We start from the raw sequence: 16,894 nt of genomic DNA on the forward strand, positions 1-16,894 counted from the left end.
CTATGGAGCTGTTTGGTGATGTCGTCTATTACGGCCTTCATAGAAGCAACAGGAGATTGTTGCATCCATCTTGAACCCTCAGAACTACAGTGCTATGATGTCACTCACTTCCACAGGCCTTGCAGAGTGTAAACAACAACAACCCAGCTTTGTTGTGTATGTAACCATAGGGATTTGTGATGTCACCTAGAACCTTCACAGCAGCGACAGCTTTATGAGGAGCATCAGCACTGCTCTGCCTGAGCAGAACCATCACCGCCATAGGTTGTCAAATAACCCGGATTTAACCCACACAGGTAAGTCCAATGGGGTGCAGGCATGTCCTCTATGCTTACAGCTTCCCGTGGGTGTTGGTTTGATACCGTTTGGGGACAGCCAAGGAGGCATCTGCAGGCAACAAAGGTAGGTGTGTGCTTGTGTGTGTGTTTCCTATGCAGATCCTAAGCCCAGTGTCACATGCAAGTAGGAGGAGTAAGAAGGGTTCCTGGCAAATCCGGGTTATGGATTGCATTTAAAAAGGCCCCGTGGGAGTGCAATGGGCCCCTGTCTTGCTGCTTAGCAATAATGGTATGGGTTTAGGTTCTGCTGTGTGTACTGGTGGTTGACTGCCCCCCAGCCCAGAGTGTGCATGGAAAATTGTCTGGCAGCCTCCCTGACAGCAAGCAGTGATAGTGCCCATGAAGGGGACCTTGTTGGGCCCGCCCCTTTCACGGTTATCGCTTCTCGGCCTTTTGGCTAAGATCAAGTGTAGTATCTGTTCTTATCAGTTTAATATCTGATACGTCCCCTATCTGGGGACCATATATTAAATGGATTTTTGAGAACGGGGGCCGATTTCGAAGCTTGCTTCCGTCGCCCTATGCATTGACCCGATATGGCAGTATCTTCGGGTACAGTGCACCACCCCCTTACAGGGTTAAAAAGAAAGATTCCTACTTTCATTGCTACCTGCTTGCTGGCTAGCCAGCTAGCCAGCCCTGTGGGCCTTGCTGCTGCTGCAGCCAAAAAACAAAAGGTGGTGCTGCTGCTGCTTCTGCTGCTTCTGCTTCTGCTTGTGTCTGGCCCCTGTTGGAGCGTCCAGGCACAGGACTTCTGCTGCTGCTGACTAAATGGCCTCCTTAATTGGATCATTTGAGTAGCCAGCACACCTGTGCAGGTAGGGCATGGACATGATAGGCAGCTGCCTTGATAGCGGGTGGGTGCTGAATGTTCCTAATTGACAAAATAAGATTAATGCTTATGAAGAAATATAAAATCTCATCCCTTCCCCAATATCGCGCCACACCCCTACCCCTTAATTCCCTGGTTGAACGTGATGGACATATGTCTTTTTTCGACCGTACTAACTATGTAACTATGTAACATAACATGGGGGGGGGGGGGGGGGTCTCCTGGCTGTTCACACAGGTGTGTCATTGCTGTACATTGACCATGCATTGCTTCTGTGGTATTGCAAAGGCAAAGACAAATGCTTCCAGCCATCCATTGCACTAATGGATTGGTCATCAGCTGGCTGTCTATGTCCCGCATCAATATAGACCAAAGTACAGAGGGTTAGGCTATGCTATTGTGCACCTACCTGATGCATCAGAAGGTGCGAGGCCCTTGCTAAATTCTGTGCACAGACTTTGAGATCTATGCTTTAGACTGTATCTAAACCTGCTCCAACATGGACTGACATTCTGGCCTACTTTCAGCCGATGCGACTTGTCTGTCGCTGAACAGTCGCTTTTTATGTATTCAGCACCTATGTATAATGTTGTAAAAATGCTCTAGAAGCTAAAGTCGCAGAAATGTCACACATATTTGGCCTGCAACTTTCTGTGCGACAAATTCAGACAGGAAAAATCAGTATAAATCCTTAGAAAATTATCCCCCAGTGTCTCCATCTGCTGGCGGTATTGAATAAGCATTGCTGCACTGATGGGGTATGCATTAGACGAAAAAAAAGAAGAAAAAGAAGAATAATACGCCCAGAAAAGAGGCGAAAAGGAGAAAAACGTAAAAAAACGTGAAAAAAAAGTAAGAGGAAGAGAAGGGAAAAAAAGGTGGAAATGGGTTTAAAAGTGATTTCGGCGGAGAAATATATATATATATATATATATATATATATATATATATATATATATATGCGCACACACACACATAGATATAAACGTATTCTCCGTTGAGATATTGCAGCCGCTGCTGTGTCCAGGCCCAGGAGCCTTAGCACTGTGCTGTGATGTCACTCAATACCACTGACATCACTAGGTGTAAACAACATCTCTCCTTTGCTGTGTATGTGACTATGGAGCTGTTTGGTGATGTCGTCTATTACGGCCTTCATAGAAGCAACAGGAGATTGTTGCATCCATCTTGAACCCTCAGAACTACAGTGCTATGATGTCACTCACTTCCACAGGCCTTGCAGAGTGTAAACAACAACAACCCAGCTTTGTTGTGTATGTAACCAAAGGGATTTGTGATGTCACCTAGAACCTTCACAGCAGCGACAGCTTTATGAGGAGCATCAGCACTGCTCTGCCTGAGCAGAACCATCACCGCCATAGGTTGTCAAATAACCCGGATTTAACCCACACAGGTAAGTCCAATGGGGTGCAGGCATGTCCTCTATGCTTACAGCTTCCCGTGGGTGTTGGTTTGATACCGTTTGGGGACAGCCAAGGAGGCATCTGCAGGCAACAAAGGTAGGTGTGTGCTTGTGTGTGTGTTTCCTATGCAGATCCTAAGCCCAGTGTCACATGCAAGTAGGAGGAGTAAGAAGGGTTCCTGGCAAATCCGGGTTATGGATTGCATTTAAAAAGGCCCCGTGGGAGTGCAATGGGCCCCTGTCTTGCTGCTTAGCAATAATGGTATGGGTTTAGGTTCTGCTGTGTGTACTGGTGGTTGACTGCCCCCCAGCCCAGAGTGTGCATGGAAAATTGTCTGGCAGCCTCCCTGACAGCAAGCAGTGATAGTGCCCATGAAGGGGACCTTGTTGGGCCCGCCCCTTTCACGGTTATCGCTTCTCGGCCTTTTGGCTAAGATCAAGTGTAGTATCTGTTCTTATCAGTTTAATATCTGATACGTCCCCTATCTGGGGACCATATATTAAATGGATTTTTGAGAACGGGGGCCGATTTCGAAGCTTGCTTCCGTCGCCCTATGCATTGACCCGATATGGCAGTATCTTCGGGTACAGTGCACCACCCCCTTACAGGGTTAAAAAGAAAGATTCCTACTTTCATTGCTACCTGCTTGCTGGCTAGCCAGCTAGCCAGCCCTGTGGGCCTTGCTGCTGCTGCAGCCAAAAAACAAAAGGTGGTGCTGCTGCTGCTTCTGCTGCTTCTGCTTCTGCTTGTGTCTGGCCCCTGTTGGAGCGTCCAGGCACAGGACTTCTGCTGCTGCTGACTAAATGGCCTCCTTAATTGGATCATTTGAGTAGCCAGCACACCTGTGCAGGTAGGGCATGACATGATAGGCAGCTGCCTTGATAGCGGGTGGGTGCTGAATGTTCCTAATTGACAAAATAAGATTAATGCTTATGAAGAAATATAAAATCTCATCCCTTCCCCAATATCGCGCCACACCCCTACCCCTTAATTCCCTGGTTGAACGTGATGGACATATGTCTTTTTTCGACCGTACTAACTATGTAACTATGTAACATAACATGGGGGGGGGGGGGGGGGGTCTCCTGGCTGTTCACACAGGTGTGTCATTGCTGTACATTGACCATGCATTGCTTCTGTGGTATTGCAAAGGCAAAGACAAATGCTTCCAGCCATCCATTGCACTAATGGATTGGTCATCAGCTGGCTGTCTATGTCCCGCATCAATATAGACCAAAGTACAGAGGGTTAGGCTATGCTATTGTGCACCTACCTGATGCATCAGAAGGTGCGAGGCCCTTGCTAAATTCTGTGCACAGACTTTGAGATCTATGCTTTAGACTGTATCTAAACCTGCTCCAACATGGACTGACATTCTGGCCTACTTTCAGCCGATGCGACTTGTCTGTCGCTGAACAGTCGCTTTTTATGTATTCAGCACCTATGTATAATGTTGTAAAAATGCTCTAGAAGCTAAAGTCGCAGAAATGTCACACATATTTGGCCTGCAACTTTCTGTGCGACAAATTCAGACAGGAAAAATCAGTATAAATCCTTAGAAAATTATCCCCCAGTGTCTCCATCTGCTGGCGGTATTGAATAAGCATTGCTGCACTGATGGGGTATGCATTAGACGAAAAAAAAGAAGAAAAAGAAGAATAATACGCCCAGAAAAGAGGCGAAAAGGAGAAAAACGTAAAAAAACGTGAAAAAAAAGTAAGAGGAAGAGAAGGGAAAAAAAGGTGGAAATGGGTTTAAAAGTGATTTCGGCGGAGGAATATATATATATATATATATATATATATATATATATATGCGCACACACACACATAGATATAAACGTATTCTCCGTTGAGATATTGCAGCCGCTGCTGTGTCCAGGCCCAGGAGCCTTAGCACTGTGCTGTGATGTCACTCAATACCACTGACATCACTAGGTGTAAACAACATCTCTCCTTTGCTGTGTATGTGACTATGGAGCTGTTTGGTGATGTCGTCTATTACGGCCTTCATAGAAGCAACAGGAGATTGTTGCATCCATCTTGAACCCTCAGAACTACAGTGCTATGATGTCACTCACTTCCACAGGCCTTGCAGAGTGTAAACAACAACAACCCAGCTTTGTTGTGTATGTAACCAAAGGGATTTGTGATGTCACCTAGAACCTTCACAGCAGCGACAGCTTTATGAGGAGCATCAGCACTGCTCTGCCTGAGCAGAACCATCACCGCCATAGGTTGTCAAATAACCCGGATTTAACCCACACAGGTAAGTCCAATGGGGTGCAGGCATGTCCTCTATGCTTACAGCTTCCCGTGGGTGTTGGTTTGATACCGTTTGGGGACAGCCAAGGAGGCATCTGCAGGCAACAAAGGTAGGTGTGTGCTTGTGTGTGTGTTTCCTATGCAGATCCTAAGCCCAGTGTCACATGCAAGTAGGAGGAGTAAGAAGGGTTCCTGGCAAATCCGGGTTATGGATTGCATTTAAAAAGGCCCCGTGGGAGTGCAATGGGCCCCTGTCTTGCTGCTTAGCAATAATGGTATGGGTTTAGGTTCTGCTGTGTGTACTGGTGGTTGACTGCCCCCCAGCCCAGAGTGTGCATGGAAAATTGTCTGGCAGCCTCCCTGACAGCAAGCAGTGATAGTGCCCATGAAGGGGACCTTGTTGGGCCCGCCCCTTTCACGGTTATCGCTTCTCGGCCTTTTGGCTAAGATCAAGTGTAGTATCTGTTCTTATCAGTTTTCATGCTGGTGGGGATGGGTGCTGCATGGAGGATGCAGGTGTACCAGGGCTTTCCGGGGCTGGTTCTGAGGAATCAGCTCGACGGCTGCCCCGATGTGACCTGTTCCCTCCGGGTCTCGCCATGAGGCTGAGAGGGTCTAGAGCCGAGGTACTTTTGTGCCTCGGGGAGTGGTGACCCCGAGGTGCCGAAACTCACTGGGAGAATAGACTCACTGAGTTGAAGCACGGGCACCATAATCTCTTCACCTTGTGGCACTCACCTCTTGATTCCCGGCCTTCTGGCTAGGATCAGAGAAATTTTTATAGATCCGGCCGGATGTCCGGGCAGTATATCTGCACACATTCACTTATTTATTTCTTTTTTTCTCACTGTGTCACTTTTTGCGTGTTGTGTGTTCACAGGATTGGTCAGGATGCGGTAGCCCTTCTGGGTGTCCCTCCTGGCGGTCTAGGGGAGGTGTGTGTGGCCATTAGGTTCCGCACCTCCCTGCAAACACCCCGGGTACTCCTGCTTTGGCAGGGTACCTACCGTAATCGGCTCTGCGGGCAGATACCTTGGCTAACGCCAAGGGGGATGCCGGGAGCATTTGTGGTCCCCTAGTAGCTTCGGCGAAAAGGGACATCGAACCTGGAACCTCGCAGGTACCTTTTGGTCCGGAGGCGAAGGGTAAGGTTTGTTGGGGGGCCTCTCTCCTATCGGAGAAGGGCTTGCGATAGACCGCATCCTTTGTGCACGTTTTTTTTAGTGTAACACGTTTGCACTTTTTCTTGCACTTTGGGTGAATCGAAAGCACGTTCCTCGGCTTTAAAAAAAAAAAAAAAAAAAATCTGTTCTTATCAGTTTAATATCTGATACGTCCCCTATCTGGGGACCATATATTAAATGGATTTTTGAGAACGGGGGCCGATTTCGAAGCTTGCTTCCGTCGCCCTATGCATTGACCCGATATGGCAGTATCTTCGGGTACAGTGCACCACCCCCTTACAGGGTTAAAAAGAAAGATTCCTACTTTCATTGCTACCTGCTTGCTGGCTAGCCAGCTAGCCAGCCCTGTGGGCCTTGCTGCTGCTGCAGCCAAAAAACAAAAGGTGGTGCTGCTGCTGCTTCTGCTGCTTCTGCTTCTGCTTGTGTCTGGCCCCTGTTGGAGCGTCCAGGCACAGGACTTCTGCTGCTGCTGACTAAATGGCCTCCTTAATTGGATCATTTGAGTAGCCAGCACACCTGTGCAGGTAGGGCATGACATGATAGGCAGCTGCCTTGATAGCGGGTGGGTGCTGAATGTTCCTAATTGACAAAATAAGATTAATGCTTATGAAGAAATATAAAATCTCATCCCTTCCCCAATATCGCGCCACACCCCTACCCCTTAATTCCCTGGTTGAACGTGATGGACATATGTCTTTTTTCGACCGTACTAACTATGTAACTATGTAACATAACATGGGGGGGGGGGGGGGTCTCCTGGCTGTTCACACAGGTGTGTCATTGCTGTACATTGACCATGCATTGCTTCTGTGGTATTGCAAAGGCAAAGACAAATGCTTCCAGCCATCCATTGCACTAATGGATTGGTCATCAGCTGGCTGTCTATGTCCCGCATCAATATAGACCAAAGTACAGAGGGTTAGGCTATGCTATTGTGCACCTACCTGATGCATCAGAAGGTGCGAGGCCCTTGCTAAATTCTGTGCACAGACTTTGAGATCTATGCTTTAGACTGTATCTAAACCTGCTCCAACATGGACTGACATTCTGGCCTACTTTCAGCCGATGCGACTTGTCTGTCGCTGAACAGTCGCTTTTTATGTATTCAGCACCTATGTATAATGTTGTAAAAATGCTCTAGAAGCTAAAGTCGCAGAAATGTCACACATATTTGGCCTGCAACTTTCTGTGCGACAAATTCAGACAGGAAAAATCAGTATAAATCCTTAGAAAATTATCCCCCAGTGTCTCCATCTGCTGGCGGTATTGAATAAGCATTGCTGCACTGATGGGGTATGCATTAGACGAAAAAAAAGAAGAAAAAGAAGAATAATACGCCCAGAAAAGAGGCGAAAAGGAGAAAAACGTAAAAAAACGTGAAAAAAAAGTAAGAGGAAGAGAAGGGAAAAAAAGGTGGAAATGGGTTTAAAAGTGATTTCGGCGGAGAAATATATATATATATATATATATATATATATATATATATATATGCGCACACACACACATAGATATAAACGTATTCTCCGTTGAGATATTGCAGCCGCTGCTGTGTCCAGGCCCAGGAGCCTTAGCACTGTGCTGTGATGTCACTCAATACCACTGACATCACTAGGTGTAAACAACATCTCTCCTTTGCTGTGTATGTGACTATGGAGCTGTTTGGTGATGTCGTCTATTACGGCCTTCATAGAAGCAACAGGAGATTGTTGCATCCATCTTGAACCCTCAGAACTACAGTGCTATGATGTCACTCACTTCCACAGGCCTTGCAGAGTGTAAACAACAACAACCCAGCTTTGTTGTGTATGTAACCATAGGGATTTGTGATGTCACCTAGAACCTTCACAGCAGCGACAGCTTTATGAGGAGCATCAGCACTGCTCTGCCTGAGCAGAACCATCACCGCCATAGGTTGTCAAATAACCCGGATTTAACCCACACAGGTAAGTCCAATGGGGTGCAGGCATGTCCTCTATGCTTACAGCTTCCCGTGGGTGTTGGTTTGATACCGTTTGGGGACAGCCAAGGAGGCATCTGCAGGCAACAAAGGTAGGTGTGTGCTTGTGTGTGTGTTTCCTATGCAGATCCTAAGCCCAGTGTCACATGCAAGTAGGAGGAGTAAGAAGGGTTCCTGGCAAATCCGGGTTATGGATTGCATTTAAAAAGGCCCCGTGGGAGTGCAATGGGCCCCTGTCTTGCTGCTTAGCAATAATGGTATGGGTTTAGGTTCTGCTGTGTGTACTGGTGGTTGACTGCCCCCCAGCCCAGAGTGTGCATGGAAAATTGTCTGGCAGCCTCCCTGACAGCAAGCAGTGATAGTGCCCATGAAGGGGACCTTGTTGGGCCCGCCCCTTTCACGGTTATCGCTTCTCGGCCTTTTGGCTAAGATCAAGTGTAGTATCTGTTCTTATCAGTTTAATATCTGATACGTCCCCTATCTGGGGACCATATATTAAATGGATTTTTGAGAACGGGGGCCGATTTCGAAGCTTGCTTCCGTCGCCCTATGCATTGACCCGATATGGCAGTATCTTCGGGTACAGTGCACCACCCCCTTACAGGGTTAAAAAGAAAGATTCCTACTTTCATTGCTACCTGCTTGCTGGCTAGCCAGCTAGCCAGCCCTGTGGGCCTTGCTGCTGCTGCAGCCAAAAAACAAAAGGTGGTGCTGCTGCTGCTTCTGCTGCTTCTGCTTCTGCTTGTGTCTGGCCCCTGTTGGAGCGTCCAGGCACAGGACTTCTGCTGCTGCTGACTAAATGGCCTCCTTAATTGGATCATTTGAGTAGCCAGCACACCTGTGCAGGTAGGGCATGACATGATAGGCAGCTGCCTTGATAGCGGGTGGGTGCTGAATGTTCCTAATTGACAAAATAAGATTAATGCTTATGAAGAAATATAAAATCTCATCCCTTCCCCAATATCGCGCCACACCCCTACCCCTTAATTCCCTGGTTGAACGTGATGGACATATGTCTTTTTTCGACCGTACTAACTATGTAACTATGTAACATAACATGGGGGGGGGTCTCCTGGCTGTTCACACAGGTGTGTCATTGCTGTACATTGACCATGCATTGCTTCTGTGGTATTGCAAAGGCAAAGACAAATGCTTCCAGCCATCCATTGCACTAATGGATTGGTCATCAGCTGGCTGTCTATGTCCCGCATCAATATAGACCAAAGTACAGAGGGTTAGGCTATGCTATTGTGCACCTACCTGATGCATCAGAAGGTGCGAGGCCCTTGCTAAATTCTGTGCACAGACTTTGAGATCTATGCTTTAGACTGTATCTAAACCTGCTCCAACATGGACTGACATTCTGGCCTACTTTCAGCCGATGCGACTTGTCTGTCGCTGAACAGTCGCTTTTTATGTATTCAGCACCTATGTATAATGTTGTAAAAATGCTCTAGAAGCTAAAGTCGCAGAAATGTCACACATATTTGGCCTGCAACTTTCTGTGCGACAAATTCAGACAGGAAAAATCAGTATAAATCCTTAGAAAATTATCCCCCAGTGTCTCCATCTGCTGGCGGTATTGAATAAGCATTGCTGCACTGATGGGGTATGCATTAGACGAAAAAAAAGAAGAAAAAGAAGAATAATACGCCCAGAAAAGAGGCGAAAAGGAGAAAAACGTAAAAAAATGTGAAAAAAAAGTAAGAGGAAGAGAAGGGAAAAAAAGGTGGAAATGGGTTTAAAAGTGATTTCGGCGGAGAAATATATATATATATATATATATATATATATATATATATATATATGCGCACACACACACATAGATATAAACGTATTCTCCGTTGAGATATTGCAGCCGCTGCTGTGTCCAGGCCCAGGAGCCTTAGCACTGTGCTGTGATGTCACTCAATACCACTGACATCACTAGGTGTAAACAACATCTCTCCTTTGCTGTGTATGTGACTATGGAGCTGTTTGGTGATGTCGTCTATTACGGCCTTCATAGAAGCAACAGGAGATTGTTGCATCCATCTTGAACCCTCAGAACTACAGTGCTATGATGTCACTCACTTCCACAGGCCTTGCAGAGTGTAAACAACAACAACCCAGCTTTGTTGTGTATGTAACCAAAGGGATTTGTGATGTCACCTAGAACCTTCACAGCAGCGACAGCTTTATGAGGAGCATCAGCACTGCTCTGCCTGAGCAGAACCATCACCGCCATAGGTTGTCAAATAACCCGGATTTAACCCACACAGGTAAGTCCAATGGGGTGCAGGCATGTCCTCTATGCTTACAGCTTCCCGTGGGTGTTGGTTTGATACCGTTTGGGGACAGCCAAGGAGGCATCTGCAGGCAACAAAGGTAGGTGTGTGCTTGTGTGTGTGTTTCCTATGCAGATCCTAAGCCCAGTGTCACATGCAAGTAGGAGGAGTAAGAAGGGTTCCTGGCAAATCCGGGTTATGGATTGCATTTAAAAAGGCCCCGTGGGAGTGCAATGGGCCCCTGTCTTGCTGCTTAGCAATAATGGTATGGGTTTAGGTTCTGCTGTGTGTACTGGTGGTTGACTGCCCCCCAGCCCAGAGTGTGCATGGAAAATTGTCTGGCAGCCTCCCTGACAGCAAGCAGTGATAGTGCCCATGAAGGGGACCTTGTTGGGCCCGCCCCTTTCACGGTTATCGCTTCTCGGCCTTTTGGCTAAGATCAAGTGTAGTATCTGTTCTTATCAGTTTAATATCTGATACGTCCCCTATCTGGGGACCATATATTAAATGGATTTTTGAGAACGGGGGCCGATTTCGAAGCTTGCTTCCGTCGCCCTATGCATTGACCCGATATGGCAGTATCTTCGGGTACAGTGCACCACCCCCTTACAGGGTTAAAAAGAAAGATTCCTACTTTCATTGCTACCTGCTTGCTGGCTAGCCAGCTAGCCAGCCCTGTGGGCCTTGCTGCTGCTGCAGCCAAAAAACAAAAGGTGGTGCTGCTGCTGCTTCTGCTGCTTCTGCTTCTGCTTGTGTCTGGCCCCTGTTGGAGCGTCCAGGCACAGGACTTCTGCTGCTGCTGACTAAATGGCCTCCTTAATTGGATCATTTGAGTAGCCAGCACACCTGTGCAGGTAGGGCATGACATGATAGGCAGCTGCCTTGATAGCGGGTGGGTGCTGAATGTTCCTAATTGACAAAATAAGATTAATGCTTATGAAGAAATATAAAATCTCATCCCTTCCCCAATATCGCGCCACACCCCTACCCCTTAATTCCCTGGTTGAACGTGATGGACATATGTCTTTTTTCGACCGTACTAACTATGTAACTATGTAACATAACATGGGGGGGGGGGGTCTCCTGGCTGTTCACACAGGTGTGTCATTGCTGTACATTGACCATGCATTGCTTCTGTGGTATTGCAAAGCAAAGACAAATGCTTCCAGCCATCCATTGCACTAATGGATTGGTCATCAGCTGGCTGTCTATGTCCCGCATCAATATAGACCAAAGTACAGAGGGTTAGGCTATGCTATTGTGCACCTACCTGATGCATCAGAAGGTGCGAGGCCCTTGCTAAATTCTGTGCACAGACTTTGAGATCTATGCTTTAGACTGTATCTAAACCTGCTCCAACATGGACTGACATTCTGGCCTACTTTCAGCCGATGCGACTTGTCTGTCGCTGAACAGTCGCTTTTTATGTATTCAGCACCTATGTATAATGTTGTAAAAATGCTCTAGAAGCTAAAGTCGCAGAAATGTCACACATATTTGGCCTGCAACTTTCTGTGCGACAAATTCAGACAGGAAAAATCAGTATAAATCCTTAGAAAATTATCCCCCAGTGTCTCCATCTGCTGGCGGTATTGAATAAGCATTGCTGCACTGATGGGGTATGCATTAGACGAAAAAAAAGAAGAAAAAGAAGAATAATACGCCCAGAAAAGAGGCGAAAAGGAGAAAAACGTAAAAAAACGTGAAAAAAAAGTAAGAGGAAGAGAAGGGAAAAAAAGGTGGAAATGGGTTTAAAAGTGATTTCGGCGGAGAAATATATATATATATATATATATATATATATATATATATATATATATATGCGCACACACACACATAGATATAAACGTATTCTCCGTTGAGATATTGCAGCCGCTGCTGTGTCCAGGCCCAGGAGCCTTAGCACTGTGCTGTGATGTCACTCAATACCACTGACATCACTAGGTGTAAACAACATCTCTCCTTTGCTGTGTATGTGACTATGGAGCTGTTTGGTGATGTCGTCTATTATGGCCTTCATAGAAGCAACAGGAGATTGTTGCATCCATCTTGAACCCTCAGAACTACAGTGCTATGATGTCACTCACTTCCACAGGCCTTGCAGAGTGTAAACAACAACAACCCAGCTTTGTTGTGTATGTAACCAAAGGGATTTGTGATGTCACCTAGAACCTTCACAGCAGCGACAGCTTTATGAGGAGCATCAGCACTGCTCTGCCTGAGCAGAACCATCACCGCCATAGGTTGTCAAATAACCCGGATTTAACCCACACAGGTAAGTCCAATGGGGTGCAGGCATGTCCTCTATGCTTACAGCTTCCCGTGGGTGTTGGTTTGATACCGTTTGGGGACAGCCAAGGAGGCATCTGCAGGCAACAAAGGTAGGTGTGTGCTTGTGTGTGTGTTTCCTATGCAGATCCTAAGCCCAGTGTCACATGCAAGTAGGAGGAGTAAGAAGGGTTCCTGGCAAATCCGGGTTATGGATTGCATTTAAAAAGGCCCCGTGGGAGTGCAATGGGCCCCTGTCTTGCTGCTTAGCAATAATGGTATGGGTTTAGGTTCTGCTGTGTGTACTGGTGGTTGACTGCCCCCCAGCCCAGAGTGTGCATGGAAAATTGTCTGGCAGCCTCCCTGACAGCAAGCAGTGATAGTGCCCATGAAGGGGACCTTGTTGGGCCCGCCCCTTTCACGGTTATCGCTTCTCGGCCTTTTGGCTAAGATCTTGTATCTTGTCAAGGGGCTCTGAGTTCGTCGAACCTTCGGCCTTGAGGCATCGGCGGTTTTTTAGCCGTCTTAAGCCTCATGCTGCTATAGGAGGAGGACTTACAAAGAACGGGAAGGCGATCCCCCATGGCGACCCTTAGGTTTGCTGCGCATACTGAAACTCGGATTAAGAACACCTTCCGTATTGAAGTGGATGAGGAGAAAAAGGAGAAGATGACTTTGGAATTTTTTGTCAAGAGAATTATGCTGGATTTATTGCACATTCAGAGAGAAGATGTGTTTTGCCTAAAAGACCCAGGTAAAGGACTTTTCATTCTTACCTTGACTTCCGCATCTGCATGTGACCATATGTTTGAGAAAGTTCGGGAGCTTGCCAATGAGGAGGATATGAAAGGACTTGTTTTCATTGCTCTATATTCTAATGGCGATGTTCCACTGGTGGTTACTATGCACGATCCATACGTGGATATAAGAGACATTGTCTTATTTTTAAACCAATATTGTGCGGAAGTCAAATACTCTCATAAAATAATGAATGCAATGGACTTTTGGACTGGAAAGCATAAGTTTGCTGTTAAGTTCAGAGAAGATGTGAGAGGAATTGGAGGTCTGTGTCGCCCACCTGCAAATTTTTTAATTGGGCGTAAACGTGGCTATTTATTCTACCCTGGGATGCCGTATTATTGCAGGAAATGCCATGAATATGGTCATACACAAGAATCTTGCAAAGAGGAAGTGGTTATTTGCAAAAGATGTGGCCAAAAAGGCCACACCACTTTGGACTGTCAAAATGAGATTCTGTGTAATGTGTGTAAGCAGAAAGGACACGCTTTTAAGGATTGTCCTCAACGCTCCTGGGCCAATATTGTGGCTACGTCGGCTGGTCCCTCGATGAGGAAGAGCTCCATGGATGCTGTGCCTGTGCCTAAGACCCACACCCTGAAAGTGATGCCTGAGTCTTCTGCTACCGGAATTCCTGTGATACCTGCTGTGGCTCATGTCTCCAAAAGCATTGTGTCCCCGGGGAAGGTCGTGGGACCTGAGACAGAAGTGAGGGGTTCTCCTCTCATGGAAGTTGAGGGTCCTGGACCGCCCAGAAGGGATACAGAGGAGATGGATGTAGAAGAACGGCGAAAGAGGAAAAGCAGAGACCGGAAAGAGGAAAAGGGCCTTAACATCAAAAGGAGTGGTCGAGTTAGTGCGGACGAGGGGAACGTGGAGATTGTCTGCCAAAAGGTTATAACAGCATCCGACCCTGTTAATATTGAGGAATTTGTGTCACCACCTACAGATTGGGGTTCTTTGTCTGAGGATAATGAATGACCCAGGAGCTACCAAGTGTTAATATCTCCTCCTTCAATGTGAGGAGTTTGAAGAGCCCAGAGAGGAGGGCTGCTTTATTTTCTTTCTTGTCTTCTTTGCCTACAGACATTTTATTTTTACAGGAATGTGCCATTGATTATGATATCAATTATTCATCTTTGAGATCTGAATGGACTCTTGGCCCGTCTGTGTGGTCAGGGGATAATGAGAGGAAAGTGACTGGTGTTGGCATACTGTTCAAGAGCAGTGAGTATAAAGTTACCTCCTTCACAGACATTGTACCCGGTAGAGCCCTGCTCGTTCATATTATTTATAATGACATGAATATGAGACTTTTAAATGTATATGCCTCTCCAGATAAGGATGAAAGATCTGATTTATTAGAGAAAATTCAGTTTTATTTACCGGGTTCATCCCCGCTTATCATCGCTGGTGATTTTAATTGTATAATGGCAGGAGAGGAGCGGGCTGGAGGATCTGAACAAAGGAAAGATAAGACTGAAAAACAACTAAAGGATTTTATAGTTGATTTTAATTTAAAAGATTTGTGGAGAACCTCTTTCCCTAATGACCCTGGGTATACCTGGGGGAATAGCCTTTATATGTCAAGGATTGATTATATTTTTGCTTCTGGATTTGCATTTTATGGGAATATGCAATTGACTTCTACCTTTTTTTCAGATCATAAGATTTTATCTGCTACATGTAAGTTTGATGGGGTTTGCAGAGCCAAAGGAGTCTGGCGTCTGAATATCTCTTTGCTTGAAGATGAAGAAATTAAATGTAATTTTATCTATCTTTTTAAAAAATTGCAGAACTCAAGGACTAATTTTAATTCTCTTTTAGCATGGTGGGAATTCTGCAAGGTAAAATTTAAAGAGTATTTTATTAAGATGGGTGTTAAAAAAACAAAAGAGAAATTGAAATGGTATAGAGATCTTAACACAAAACTACAAACCTATTATCAACTCAAAGAGCTGGGTGTATATGTAGACGATCTGATTTTAAGTGTTAAAAGTGATATTCAGAAGGCTATAACTAACAAAGGGAAAGAAATAATTTTTAACTCCAAAGTTGAATGTAAAGAGAAGGATGAAAAGTGTACAAGATTCTTTTTTAAAAAGGTAATGGAAACAAAAAAGTTAATGATTAACATTGAGGATGAAACTACTAATGTAGGAATGTTATCCAAAGCTAAATCCTTTTATCAAGATCTGTTTAATGAGAAACCCATTGATATATCTGCTGCTAATTTTCTCCTAAGCACTTTAGATTGTGGTTTAAGTAAGGAGGACCAAGATGCACTTTGCACAGAAGTAAGATGCCAAGAATTAGAAATTGCTGCTAAAAGTTTATCCACAGGTAAAACACCAGGTTCTGATGGACTTCCTGTAGAGTTTTATAAAACCTTTTGGGACATTTTTAAAGATGATTTGCTTAATATTTTTAAGGAGGCTTTTAATTCTGATGTTCTACCTTTATCTTGGAGGAGTGGTATAGTGTCTCTGATCCCCAAAAAGGGGGATAGGAACAGCTTAGAAAATTGGAGACCAATTACGCTTCTTAATGTTGATTATAAGATTATGTCAAAAATTTTTGTTAACAGAATGAAGCCGTTTTTGTACAAGGTCATCCATGTGGATCAGGTATGTGGTGTCCCAGGAAGGAGTGTAGCTGAACCTTTAAATGCTATTAGGGACGTAATATGGTATCAGCAAGAGCGGAATCAAAATCTAGCCATTCTATCTCTAGATTTTCATAAAGCGTTCGATAGAGTATCACATTGTTTTTTATGGATGGTTTTACAACGCATGGGTTTTCCTAACATATTTATTAAGCAAATTGCTCTCTTATATAAAGGTTCTTTTAGCAGGATTTTAATAAATGGTTTCCTTACAGATTTTATTAATTTATCATCAGGGGTAAAGCAAGGCTGCCCTCTGTCTCCTATACTGTTTATATGTGCAATAGAACCTCTGTTAAACTTAATAAGGAATGATAAAATAATAAAAGGAGTGCCAGTTCCTGGAGGTAATAATGCCACCCTTAAAGTGTGTGGCTATATGGATGATATTAATGTTTTTTGTGAAAGTGCCTTCTCTTTACAAAGAGTTGTTGATGTTACTGATTTCTTTTGTAAAGCTTCTGCTTTTAAACTTAATTTATCTAAATGTGACTGTTTTTATATAGGTAAATGGGAAAACGTGCAAATACCAAACCTAAAATTACAGTCAGAAAAAATAAAAATCCTTGGAGTCATCTTTGATAAAAATAACAATGGTGAGGAAAGTTGGCTAATGGTAAAAGAAAAGGTAAAGAAAAAGGTAGACTTTTGGTCCCTTAGGAAATTATCCTTAGAAGGTAAAATTTTGGTGATTAAGGCTATGCTAATACCCATTATGCTCTATTTAAATATGATTTATCCTCCTAATGAACTTATGTCTAGGCAACTTCAGAGGATTCTCTTTGAGTTTCTATGGAGTTCTAAAGCAGAAAAATTAAAAAGAGATACTATGTATAAGTCACAAAAAAATGGAGGAAAACAGGTTCCCTGTATTAGAAAATTTTTATACTTAAGGTT

At 44.8% G+C, this 16,894-nt stretch overlaps 5 non-coding genes and 1 pseudogene across 5 annotated transcripts; all 6 read left to right on the top strand.

Annotated features, from left to right (window-relative positions):
- The first annotated feature begins 715 nt into the window (after nucleotides 1–715).
- LOC130328974 (U2 spliceosomal RNA) lies at nucleotides 716–906 on the top strand. Its single transcript, XR_008872814.1, has one exon. It is a non-coding gene; the product is annotated as a U2 spliceosomal RNA (small nuclear RNA).
- Nucleotides 907–3,003: 2,097 nt separating this feature from the next.
- On the top strand, nucleotides 3,004–3,194 carry LOC130328976 (U2 spliceosomal RNA). Its single transcript, XR_008872815.1, has one exon. It is a non-coding gene; the product is annotated as a U2 spliceosomal RNA (small nuclear RNA).
- A 2,087-nt stretch (nucleotides 3,195–5,281) lies between these two features.
- On the top strand, nucleotides 5,282–5,441 carry LOC130329039 (U2 spliceosomal RNA; annotated as a pseudogene).
- A 693-nt stretch (nucleotides 5,442–6,134) lies between these two features.
- On the top strand, nucleotides 6,135–6,316 carry LOC130329016 (U2 spliceosomal RNA). Its single transcript, XR_008872850.1, has one exon. It is a non-coding gene; the product is annotated as a U2 spliceosomal RNA (small nuclear RNA).
- A 2,088-nt stretch (nucleotides 6,317–8,404) lies between these two features.
- LOC130328977 (U2 spliceosomal RNA) lies at nucleotides 8,405–8,595 on the top strand. Its single transcript, XR_008872816.1, has one exon. It is a non-coding gene; the product is annotated as a U2 spliceosomal RNA (small nuclear RNA).
- A 2,084-nt stretch (nucleotides 8,596–10,679) lies between these two features.
- Nucleotides 10,680–10,870, top strand: LOC130328978 (U2 spliceosomal RNA). Its single transcript, XR_008872817.1, has one exon. It is a non-coding gene; the product is annotated as a U2 spliceosomal RNA (small nuclear RNA).
- The last annotated feature ends 6,024 nt before the right edge of the window (nucleotides 10,871–16,894 follow it).

This window comes from Hyla sarda, unplaced genomic scaffold (genome assembly GCF_029499605.1).
Source record: "Hyla sarda isolate aHylSar1 unplaced genomic scaffold, aHylSar1.hap1 scaffold_315, whole genome shotgun sequence".
In the NCBI taxonomy this organism is placed as follows: Eukaryota; Metazoa; Chordata; class Amphibia; order Anura; family Hylidae; genus Hyla; species Hyla sarda.